Genomic DNA, 13,489 nt, shown 5'->3' with positions numbered 1-13,489 from the left:
ATTTACTTCACTGCTAGAGAACTTATATCAAGGGGCACAAGCAAAGATTTTTGTAAATTCTAACCTTGAAGGAACAGTAACTATTAACAGAGGAACTTGTCAGGGGTGTCCTCTGTCCCCATCTTAGTTACCTTCTTTATAGAGCCTCTGGCGGTCAGGATTCAGGGTAACGAGACAATTGAAGCCCCCTTATCGGGCATGGCTAAATTAAATGTTTGCTGATTACATTATCCTGAACTTGAAGCCAGATAAGGAGAATGTACAGAGGGCGTTGGAGAAGTTTGAGCAGTTTAACAAGTTTGGAGGCTATAACATTAACCACAATAAAACAGAGTTGCTTCTCTTTAATATTCCACTTAGCAATCTTCCTATTTCCCTGCAACAGCAAGTTTGTTCCCACAGCCCGGTACACTATCTGGGGATATTTGTGACAAATAACTACCCTCAGCTATTCCAACTGAATCATGTAATGATGCTGAAGAAAATTAAAGGTTACTCGACACATGGACCCTTCTTCCCCTGACTTTGGTTGGCGGGTAGCTCTTATTAAAATGTCTATTTTACCTTAGCTTCTTTTTCTTTTCTCAAATATTCCCATAAAAGTTAGTAAGAGTTATTTTAGGGATTTGGATCGACTTTTTAGGCATTTTGTTTGGTAGGTATCAAGGGTAAAATACTCAGTCCTTCAATTAAACATTTTACAGGGTGGGTTGGCCCTTCCCCATGTTCAGATGTATTTTGATGCAGTCTTTTTAGATGCTTTAGCGAGAGCATTGGGTGGAAGTGTGATGGTCGATCTTAAATATGGCGCACACATGGTGGCGGTAGGGGGGGGTCCTAAGGGGCGCAGGTAAAGTGACGCTGCACTCCGTGCCTCTTGGCAGTATCTTAATGTAATTGAAAAGTTGGGCCTGATCCTTTAGTAGTACTACCTGGGATATATTGATAGCTCTGTTATTTCCGGAATCTCAAAAAGGCGTAGGAGATGTTTTCTGAAGCTATACCAGAATTGGAAAAAGTTTTAAAGTATGAGCTTGTCATGATCGTACCTTAGTATCTTGTTTCTTTTTTGACGCAGTATTTGTGTACTGCTCATACTTCACTTTTTTTTCTTTTTCTTGTAAAAACTGGGAACAATGATATAATGTTTCAACTTCACAATTGGGGATTACGTGAGGCACGTTGGCACTTTATGCATGGTATGTTGTTGGTGTAAAACTTGATTCCTCATTAAAATGCAATTTTTCATTTTGCTTGGAGCTGTTGAATTTGTTTATTGTTGTTATTTTATTTTTTTGTGCACAATTAGGATCAACAATACCACATTGCAATTAAAGACTACGAACTTTATGGGGCACTTTGGCACTTTATTACAATTTGTTTGTTCAAAAACTAGATTCCATTTTGGATCTATGGTATTACCAAAGTATCGACTATCGTAATGAGAAATTGCACAATCTCTGTTTTAAGCTTATAGATAAGGAAGCATGTGTGATAAATTATTCTACACCTGTAGTGTATTTTATGTCTTTCCTACTCTACTAATTAAATTTTTAATATAACCCTGCATGATTCTGCTCAATTAAAAAAACGTTATTCATCCATATTGATTCTATTACAGAGAATGTTGCTTACCTCCCTGAGTTACAGCTTGCAAACTAAATTAAGTTTTAAATGTACGGCTTGGTGGTGGACCTTCAGAAACATTCGTTTTTACTATCTAAATAGTGTTCTCTTAATAGACTACTCTAGAAATGTGAATTAGTTAGTTCTTACACTATTAAACCTGCAAGAATGAAAAAACCTACTGGTGATCAGTGTTGTAACACAGTGTTTGAAATGTCATTAAATGTATTAGACTGTCTGGTTCCGGATATATGGCAGACCTTGTGTCCTTGATTACTGAGGCAGGTGATCAAGGAATAACCACGTACCTTAGGGATCTGGGGAATATAGGGAAGAGGAGTGAGAGAGGGAGAATCACCAGATTGCATCTCACTCTTTGACAAGGGAATCGTATCAGCTGAGGGACAGCTCAGCTCTATCTCAACGCTGAGTTGAGCCAACTGCATAGAAGACAGAGAGCAATAGGTAGGCATGGGATGCTGGCTGTGCTGGACATTCACAATACAGCAGCATTTGTAACTCTTACTGGTTTTGACAACAGACGTTGCTTGGGCGAGCCTTCAGCAGACCTGGATTTCAGCCGAGGGCCCTAAGATGCCACCACAAACTCACCAGTCAGAAGCAAGAAAGCAAGTCAGAGAGAAAACACGCAACACAACAACAAGGAGTAAGGGAGGCCTAGCAGAAGCAACAAAGTGGAGCCGAGACGGAGGAAAGCGGTAAACATGAGGGACAAGTGCAAAATGGTATGGAAGTGAAGACCGCAAGAACTCTCAGCCCATCGCCACTAAGGGCTGTGTGCCATTAACTCAGTAGTGCGCCGCCACCAGGGATACAAAATTGAGTAACTGAACATTTTGGCCATTAGCTGTTGTGTTCCCAACCTCTTCAGTTTGTACTGATCCATCTTTTACTGCTCCTCTCAACCCCGCCGCCCTTATGCGTGATAGTGTGTCTGTACGTAGCCTAAATCCTGACATTGATTTCATTTGTGTGACTGTGGAAGCCAGGAATAATGGGAACAATATTAATACTGAGGTGGCCGCTTTTGCAAATAGCAGTCACCTATGTATCAGTGGACTATATTAAAACGAGATTTGTACTCTCACAAATTTCAGGTAGAAGAGTGAAAGTTATTGTTAGGGGTCATGTGAAGTCAAATCATGTAGCATTATTGATGGATTTGGTTTCAGAGCCAGTGCATGGGACAAACCCGCAAAAGTCTATAATTGTCAAGAATTTTCAAACTAGTACACATTACACTAGTGAAGATGATTTGTCTTCAAAAGTGACTGAAGATCACGGAAAATGTTCCACATATTTAGCATTGGTGGAATGTGCTTATGGCAAGTGTTACGCTGACAATGTGCAAAAGCAAAAAATTAGAGCCAGGGACCATTATTATCAGGAGCCTCATTACCAAATCCAGCCTTGCACTATGTTAAATACAGAATCAGCATCAAATTTCACAGTTGTGATATCAAATCTGTGAGCAGATACAAAGGCCCCTAAAGTGGAGCTGAAGAGAAAACACTGCAGCAGTGTGCACTACATTGTATGGAGGAGCTAAACTTTTTAAGACCGAGTGGACTAAATTGGAAAACTGACCGATTTGGATAGAATCAGCTACATTATGGACTCCAAGCATAACAACTTTAAAAAGAACCACAATCCAGCGGAATTATGGTTACCAAGTAAGTCCTTCTTATTAAAAGCTGAGCTGTTCTCCAAACTGATGGCCACGCTAACATGCTTCCTGGTGATTCACATGAGTGCAAGTACTACGCTTCTGTGTGGACACCTACATTACTGCTGATTGCAAGGACAGAGAAGGAGGCAGACAGGACTGATATCAAAACCGAAAAATAAACTACAAGAAACGAAACTTTGAGTGTAAACATTATTTCCTTTTGATTTCAAGACCATAAAAGGAGGCTGTAAGGATCAATGCTAATAGCCGAGAAAGCTACAAGAACCATAATCCTCAAAGAATTATTTCGCCAACTTTGATAGAAAAGAAGCAAAGAGGGAAAGAGTCTATGCCAATGGTGGCGGGAATAAAGCATCCCAGACATGCAGACTAATTCCCTCACATGAAACATTAGTGACGGTACTTTAACAGAGAGGATACAAGTGGTATTTAGATTTATTAAATACTTGTTTATATATGTTTTTGAAATAACTTTTTTGCACTTTATGTAAATTAAACTACCTGATGAAGGGCTACAACCAAAAATGTATATAAAACCTTTTCTTTTTTAATTATACCATTTGTTCAAACATCTTAAGACATTTATTGAATGGCTTCACCAAAAATAAAATGATACAAAAAAACAGTGGATATCCGTTTTCTTCCAATAGAGTGTGCCACGACTGGAAAGACATCCCAGACGTTTAGCAGCAAATGACGAAAGGGGACTGGTTGGACCCAAAAGCACTTATAATGCGGGAGTTCAAAATAAACAGGGAGGTGCCCCAATAGCCTCCACAGATAGAAAAGCAGAAATACTGTTGAGGATATGTCAGTTGAAAGAGGATTAACAGAACAAACTATTAAAATGCGATGGTGTAGAACAATGGTTGTAACTAATGAGCCACATGTTGCTCACGACACCTTATGGTGCTGCACATCAATATTTTTGTCCAATTTGTTTCTAGTGCTACACATGAAAAACACTTTATGTTGTGCTGGAGAACTTTTGAAACCTTTCCAGATTATTTCCTTTTAGTTCCAACTCTAATAACTGCTGACTTCGCACATTAAGGCAGAAGCACAAACATTTCAGATCACGGGTTGAGGGGAGGGGGAGACTGCGTGCCTTTCAAAAGAGAACTGCGCGCTTCCTGCTGAAGGCTCCAAAGGACTCCACAAGATCCATTAGGACTGGGCAATAAGGCTATGTTTGAGTAGAGATAATCCAGACTATGTGATTATCGCTAGTACAGACTACTTATAACGGTGTATTACTACATTTTCGACTTTCTCTCCATTATCACACATTGAATTAACGTCTAGGATGAGTTCCCTTAGTTTAACTAGTAAGCTAAGACACAACTAGGGAGAAAACATCAATTATTCTGCTAACTGCATTATGAAAGTTTCAAAGTGTGGATTCTAGTAACTTTATGGAAACTAGTAGCATGAACTAATTTAGCATTATGGAATTTGCTAATGGGCCTTAAGGAACTTTGCAAACTGTGTTCACCTGACAATACTGGAAAATTTGACTTTTTGTAAACACTTACAATATGATCTGATGGGTTTTGTAAGCTTTGAAAGTGCTACTTAGTGGATGTTTGTTAAGTGTGCACACTCGGATCGTTATAAAAGTTTGCAAATTAAAATATGCTAACTCACCCATTATGAAAACCTATACCTTAAAAGGTGTGACAACACTGGTTGATGGTACCCCCAGCTTGACAGTGTAGTGCCTTGTAGTCTTGTGTCTAAACCATTGAATCTGGATACTGAGGACCTTACATATGTCATTTAAACACTACCAAGTTTTGAAAAATGCCCTGCAAAAGGGAGTTGTAGGGAAGTGCCCTTTTTTGTCATGGCCACCCCCACTTTTTGCCCACTGGTACTGAGGTTTTCTGACTGAGGTGCACTGGGCCCCTGCTAAACAGATCCCCAGTGTCTTTCCCTAAAAAGCCTAAAAACAGGTAACAATGTGTACAATTGCCCCACTCCTCTGTGTATGTAAGCCCCCTAGTAAGTGCTACCCAGGTACCTAGGGCATGGGTAGAAGAGAGGGCCCCTAAGGGCTGCAGCACATATTGTGCCACCCTCAGGGACCCCCTAAAAACGAGATGCATACAGCTGCCATTGCAATCTGCATGTCCAGGTGCAGGCCAGGCGAAAGCACGACATAGCACACCAATTGTGTTCCAAATCACTATCCCTGCATCTAAATATATGTAAGTCACCCCTACAACAGGTCTGGGAGCCCTAAGGCAGGATGCATTATATTAAATGTGTGGACATAGCTGCACAGGCAGATATGCCCCTATGATGCCCAACTCCATCGCTGAACATTGCAGGTGAAAAGGGAAGCCATCTTAACCCCTTCGCTGCCAGGCCTTTTCCCCCTCCTGTGCCAGGCCTTTTTTTCCTATTTGGGGTAGTTCGTGCTTAGGCCCTCATAACTTTTTGTCCACATAAGCTAACAAAGCCAAATTTGCGTCCTTTTTTTCCAACATCCTAGGGATTCTAGAGGTACCCAGACTTTGTGGGTTCCCCTGAAGGAGGCCAAGAAATTAGCCAAAATACAGTGAAAATTTCGTTTTTTGCAAAAAAATGGGAAAAAGTGGCTGCAGAAGAAGGCTTGTGGTTTTTCCCCTGAAAATGGCATCAACAAAGGGTTTGCGGTGATAAACTCAGCAGCTTCCCAGCTTTCAGGAACAGGCAGACTTGAATCAGAAAACCCAATTTTTCAACACAATTTTGGCATTTTACTGGGACATACCCCATTTTTGCAATTGTTTGTGCTTTCAGCCTCCTTCCAGTCAGTGACAGAAATGGGCATGAAACCAATGCTGGATCCCAGAAACCTAAACATTTCTGAAAAGTAGACAAAATTCTGAATTCAGCAAGGGGTCATTTGTGTAGATCCTACAAGGGTTTCCTACAGAAAATAACAACTGAAAAAGAAAAATATTGAAATTGAGGTTAAAAAAACATCAATTTTTCTCGACGTTTTACTCTGTAACTTTTCCCTGCAATGTCAGATTATCGGAAGCAATATACCGTTACGTCTGCTGGACTCCTCTGGTTGCGGGGATATGTAGGGCTTGTAGGTTCATCAAGAACCCTAGGTACCCAGAGCCAATAAATGAGCTGCACCCTGCAGTGCGTTTTCATTCTATACCGGGTATACAGCAATTCATTTGCTGAAATATAAAGAGTAAAAAATAGCTATCAAGAAAACCTTTGTATTTCCAAAAAGGGCACAAGATAAGGTGTTGAGGAGCAGTGGTTATTTGCACATCTCTGAATTCCGGGGTGACCATACTAGCATGTGAATTACAGGTCATTTCTCAAATAGATGTCTTTTTTACACACTCTCCAATATTTGGAAGGAAAAAATGTAGAGAAAGACAAGGGGCAATAACACTTGTTTTGCTAATCTATGTTCCCCCAAGTCTCCCGATAAAAATGATACCTCACTTGTGTGGGTAGGCCTAGCGCCCGCGACCGAAACGCTCTAAAACGCAACGTGGACACATCCCATTTTTTTTTAAAGAAAACAGAGGTGTTTTTTGCAAAGTGCCTACCTGTGGATTTTGGCATCTAGCTCAGCCGGCACCTAGGGAAACCTACCAAACCTGTGCATTTTTGAAAACTAGAGACCTAGGGGAATCCAAGATGGGGTTACTTGTGGGGCTCTGACCAGGTTCTGTTACCCAGAATCCTTTGCAAACCTCAAAATTTGGCTAAAAAAACACATGTTCCTCACATTTCTGTGGCAGAAAGTTCTGGAATCTGAGAGGAGGCACAAATTTCCTTCCACCCAGCGTTCCCCCAAATCTCCCAATAAAAATGATACCTCACTTGTGTGGGTAGGCCTAGCGCCCGCGACAGGAAATGCCCCAAAGCGCAACGTGGACACATCCAATAATTTGAAAGAAAACAGAGGTGTTTTTTGCAAAGTGCCTACCTGTAGATTTTGGCCTCTAGCTCAGCCGGCACCTAGGGAAACCTACCAAACCTGTGCATTTTTTAAAACTAGAGACCTAGGGGAATCCAAGATGGGGTGACTTGTGGGGCTCTGACCAGGTTCTGTTACCCAGAATCCTTTGCAAACCTCAAAATTTGGCTAAAAAAACACATGTTCCTCACATTTCTGTGGCAGAAAGTTCTGGAATCTGAGAGGAGCCGCAAATTTCCTTCCACCCAGCGTTCCCCCAAGTCGCCCGATAAAAATGATACCTCACTTGTGTGGGTAGGCCTAGCGCCCGCTACAGGAAATGCCCCAAAGCGCAACGTGGACACATCCAATTTTTTGAAAGAAAACAGAGGTGTTTTTTGCAAAGTGCCTACCTGTAGATTTTGGCCTCTAGCTCAGCCGGCACCTAGGGAAACCTACCAAACCTGTGCATTTTTTAAAACTAGAGACCTAGGGAAATCCAAGATGGGGTGACTTGTGGGGCTCTGACCAGGTTCTGTTACCCAGAATCCTTTGCAAACCTCAAAATATGGCTAAAAAAACACATTTTCCTCACATTTCTGTGGCAGAAAGTTCTGGAATCTGAGAGGAGCCACAAATTTCCTTCCACCCAGCGTTCCCCCAAGTCTCCCGATAAAAATGATACCTCACTTGTGTGGGTAGGCCTAGCGCCCGCGACAGGAAATGCCCCAAAGCGCAACGTGGACACATCCAATTTTTTGAAAGAAAACAGAGGTGTTTTTTGCATAGTGCCTACCTGTAGATTTTGGCCTCTAGCTCAGCCGGCACCTAGGGAAACCTACCAAACCTGTGCATTTTTTAAAACTAGAGACCTAGGGGAATCCAAGATGGGGTGACTTGTGGGGCTCTGACCAGGTTCTGTTACCCAGAATCCTTTGCAAACCTCAAAATTTGCATAAAAAAACACATTTTCCTCACATTTCTGTGGCAGAAAGTTCTGGAATCTGAGAGGAGCCACAAATTTCCTTCCACCCAGCGTTCCCCCAAGTCTCCCGATAAAAATGATACCTCACTTGTGTGGGTAGGCCTAGCGCCCGCGACAGGAAATACCCCAAAGCGCAACGTGGACACATCCAATTTTTTGAAAGAAAACAGAGGTGTTTTTTGCAAAGTGCCTACCTGTAGATTTTGGCCTCTAGCTCAGCCGGCACGTAGGGAAACCTACCAAACCTGTGCATTTTTTAAAACTAGAGACCTAGGGAAATCCAAGATGGGGTGACTTGTGGGGCTCTGACCAGGTTCTGTTACCCAGAATCCTTTGCAAACCTCAAAATATGGCTAAAAAAACAAATTTTCCTCACATTTCTGTGGCAGAAAGTTCTGGAATCTGAGAGGAGCCACAAATTTCCTTCCACCCAGCGTTCCCCCAAGTCTCCCGATAAAAATGATACCTCACTTGTGTGGGTAGGCCTAGCGCCCGCGACAGGAAATGCCCCAAAGCGCAACGTGGACACATCCAATTTTTTGAAAGAAAACAGAGGTGTTTTTTGCATAGTGCCTACCTGTAGATTTTGGCCTCTAGCTCAGCCGGCACCTAGGGAAACCTACCAAACCTGTGCATTTTTTAAAACTAGAGACCTAGGGGAATCCAAGATGGGGTGACTTGTGGGGCTCTGACCAGGTTCTGTTACCCAGAATCCTTTGCAAACCTCAAAATTTGCATAAAAAAACACATGTTCCTCACATTTCTGTGGCAGAAAGTTCTGGAATCTGAGAGGAGCCACAAATTTCCTTCCACCCAGTGTTCCCCCAAGTCTCCCGATAAAAATGATACCTCACTTGTGTGGGTAGGTCTAGCGCCCACGAAAGGAAATGGCCCAAAACACAACGTGGACACATCACATTTTTTCATAGAAAACAGTGCCTACCTGTGGATTTTGGCCTGTAGCTCAGCCGGCACCTGGGGAAACCTAGCAAACCAGCACATTTTTGAAAACTAGAAACCCAGGGGAATCCAAGATGGGGTGACTTGCAGGGCTCTGACCAGGTCATGTTACCCAGAATCCTTTGCAAACATCAAAATTTGGCCAAAAAAACACTTTTTCCTTTAATTTCGGTGACAGAAAGTTCTGGAATCTGAGAGGAGCCACACATTTCCTTCCACCCAGCGTTCCCCTAAGTCTCTCGATAAAAATGGTACCTCACTTCGGTGGGTAGGCCTAGCGCCAACGAAAGGAAATGGCCCAAAACACAACGTGGACACAACATATTTTTTCACAGAAAACAGAGGTGGTTTTTGCAAAGTGCCTACCTGTGGATTTCGGCCTGTAGCTCAGCCGGCCCCAGGGGGGGGCAGAAATGCCCTAAAACAAATTTGACCCCCCACCCCACCCCCAAACCCCCCCCCCCTGCCCGAGAGCGACCCTTGCCTACGGGGTCGCTCCCCCAGCGTGACATTGGCGCCAAAAAACAAATCCCCGGTGCCTAGTGGTTTCTGCCCCCTTGGGGGCAGATTGACCTCAAATCGGCCAATCTGCCCCCACGGGGGGCAGAAATGGTCTAAATACAATTTGCCCCCCAGGGCAGTGACCCTTGTCTGATGGGTCGCTCCCCATCTCTAAAAAAAACAAACAAAAAAAAAAAAAACACCCAAAAAAATTTGCCCTGGCGCCTAGAGGTTTCTGACCCCCCTGGGGGCAGATCAGCCTAATAATAGGCCAATAAATTTGCACCCCCAACCCCCACTCCCCCCCCCCCCCCCGGGAGTGACCCTTGCCTACGGGATCGCTCCCCCTGCGTGACATTGGTGCCAAAAAACAAATCCCCGGTGCCTAATGGTTTCTGCCCCCTTGGGGGCAGATTGACCTAAAATCGTCCAATCTGCCCCCAATGGGGGCAGAAATGGTCTAAATACAATTTGCCCCCCAGGGCAGCGACCCTTGCCTGATGGGTCGCTCCCCATCTCTAAAAAACCTTAAATTCAATATTTAGGTGTCTCTTTACACCAGAAGCCAGATTCTCTGGACCCAAGAAGAAGAACACTGAAGAGCCATGAAAAGCAAGAACAGAGGAGCAGCTACTGACTGGGCCCTGACCCTGCCTGCCTGCCTGCAGTCCTCAACCATTGTGTCAAAGTCATCTCATCCTGCAGCTGCTCTGCCTCCAGAAGCCTGGTTGGACTGCCTGCACTTCTAAAAGCACATGTGGAGTAGCAGAGCTACTTCCCTGCACCCTGCAAGCACCCAAGAAGAACCTTGATACAACAGCCAGCACCATTGCACCATTGCACCCGTGCCTCCTAGCCCAAGCAGAAGTAGGCTAATGGTGTCAGCGTCATCCCCAAACCTTTCATCGATGAAGCGCACCTTGAGCTTGCCCACTCTTGACTTCCCACCTGCATCCTCTTTCTGCAGGCCTCCATCTACCATGACCACCTCTGGTGACAGAAACCTGATGGTCCAGTAAAGATCTGCCCCCGGCCGTCCTGGACTGAGGAGAAGAGGACCAAAGGTGTCCCTATGTCCAAAAGCGTTGTGAGACCTGAGCCCACTTGTTGGTTCAGTCGGACTGGGCCCCCAGGCCATGCCTGCAGCCTCTTTCTGCCTCTTTCTGCAGGCCTCCGTCCACCACAACGACATCTGGTGGTGGAAACCCGAAGGTCCAGGATACCTCTGAACCAAATCCCCCCCCAAACCGAGGAGAAGAGGACCAAAGGTGACCCTACGTCCGAGCATTGCAAGACTCGAGCCCCCCCCTGTTGGTTCAGTCGGACTGGCCATGCAGTCCTCACCTGCAGCTTCTTTACCCCTGGACCATTTGGCTTTGAAACCAAAGGGGCACCTGACTTCGTAAAGCACTTCTGCACCCAAACGCCCCAGGGTCCCTCGAGGTTGACCTGTTGGTACTGGCTTGGACAGTGCCCCATACTTACCTTAACTCCTGAGAACTGGTCCGGTAATTCGCTGTTGAATACCCATGTGCAATCTCCACAGGTTTGCAGTACTGCTTTAAAGACACCATGAGTATTTTGCTATTCTCTTCAAAAACTGCATCAGTATGTGTCCTTGGAAGAGTATTCTGATGGTGAAACATAACATAAACAAAATAGCTATTTTTCTAACAATTGGTCTCAAGTTCCTTCTTGAGCGTGTGCCTCGTTTATTGCCTCTGTGAGTAACACTACCTCCTGGTAAGCCTAACTGCCCGACCACACTACCGCAAAAGAGAGCTTTTGGGATTGTCTTTTGTAACTCTGTAAATCAATAAGGGTTACTTGGACTATCTGCACATTTTCCTCATACATTGGTGCACTACATAAATAGCTAGCTTTTTTCAAAACATGTATTATAGGGGAATCCTAAACATTCCTTGCAAAGCAATATTTAAGTCCTTCAATGTTTTCTAAATGTGTCTCACAAATCGTAATAAAAAAAGCAGAAAGTAGTGTTTTCCCATCTATGTGTCCAGGATCTGGAGCAAATTCCAAGTATCAATCATGACCGCCCAAACGCTTCCTCAATTTAGCAAAGATTTGAAGACACACCTCCTTAAAAAACACTACATTACAATGCATTAACAGTCCACAAACCAGGTACCTCTCTTATCATGTGTTGCTTTTATACTGGACTTTGACCCTGTGCAGCATGCTGCTGCCTTTTGGCAGGGTTTGTGCTATAGAAATACAAGATACATCCATCCATACATATATGCATTCATACATAATTTGTGGCTAAATTTCCCCTGGAGTCATTTGGGGGCGACTCATGTTGCCCATTGTCAAATGGATTAGATATTCTTCAAAATGCTCCTGAGTTACATGGTCTAATGTATTTCAACACACACCTTTTTCCACTCAATTTTGTCAGACTTGGAGGAAAACCTCAAATCTTCAATGTCCGCTACATTTTGCCCATTTCTTACAGGCCATATGCACCTTCAATATAAATCTATAGTTATGTATATATTGTACAGTATAGTATGTCTGTATAATAAGCTCCTTTTAGTTTCAATTCATATTTTAATCATTTTACTATCATATCTAGGTCAACAGGTATTTTTTGTGATTCGGACATTTCTCACCATTTAATTTAACACTCAAACGTTTTTAATCGCCCACTTCCCACGAAAGGTTGGGCATCCCTAGCATAGAGAGCAAAATACCTACTGGTGGATACCAAAGGTAGCTGTTTTATGAGTGTGTCTTATCAATTTCAGAGTCCTAGGCTGTATCCAGAGTGTTGTAATGACATTGGGTTTGAAGTGAGTTTTTGACTCTGGCATCAAAAGTCCAAAGACATTGTTTTTAAATATTTTGAAAATGTTACATTCAGGTTAGAAGTGAGAGGAAGTGTATGTACACATTCAGAATACAATAGCCAATGTTTAATATGTACAACCAGCCCTGCCAGAAGTGACAGAAAATATTTGTGAATGAATGTTTTAGGACCATATGTACAGGGTCAACCACGAGTGCCTTAATAAGAAGGGATATTTGTTGAAGACATTGACAGGCATGGTTTGAGGTTTGCAGGTAATCGTGGGTAAGAAACAAATCTTGGGATCCAAGGCAAACCACCCTGGTTATCTAGTATTCAAAAACGTTTGTGGTTTGTAGGTCTGTGTGGGTGATGCCACAGCACAGCCCCACATACCACAGCTACCCCAGTTGCTAATCCCTCAAATAGGACCTTTTTGTATCGTGGTCTCAAGCTCACCTACACAAGTAGGTTATCATTCTTATCACAGGACAAGTGGGAACTCAGAGTGATAGGACATATGTGGTTCCCCACAGATTCCAGATCTGTCAGTCACAGAAATATAAGGAAATGTGTATTGTTTTCCCAAAGTTTGAAGTTGGGAAAAATTACCTAGGGAGAGCCAGGTAAGTCACCCTACCCTGGATTCCCCCAGGTGACTAGCTTTCATAAATGTGCAAGGTTGCTAGGTTTCCCCACGTGCCAGCTGAGCTAGGGCCCATTAGCAAAAAACAATCAGGTTTGAGTGGAAAAATGTGATGTATCCATGTTGCGTTTCGGGCCATTTCCTGTCACTGGCACTAGACCTACCCCCACAATTGAGGTACCATTTTTAGAGATATCAGAGAGTGCTGGGTGGAAGGACATTTGTAGGTTCCTGCAGGTTACAAAACTTTCGATCAAAGGAATGTGAGGAAATTATTGTTTAGTCAAAGTTTGAGGTTTACACGGGATTCTGGGTAAGAAAAATTCTGGAGA

The sequence above is a fragment of the Pleurodeles waltl genome, chromosome 8, assembly GCF_031143425.1.
Source record: "Pleurodeles waltl isolate 20211129_DDA chromosome 8, aPleWal1.hap1.20221129, whole genome shotgun sequence".
NCBI classification, from domain to species: Eukaryota; Metazoa; Chordata; class Amphibia; order Caudata; family Salamandridae; genus Pleurodeles; species Pleurodeles waltl.
The sequence above is the reverse complement of the archived record's forward strand: the minus strand, read 5'-3'. Positions refer to the sequence as shown.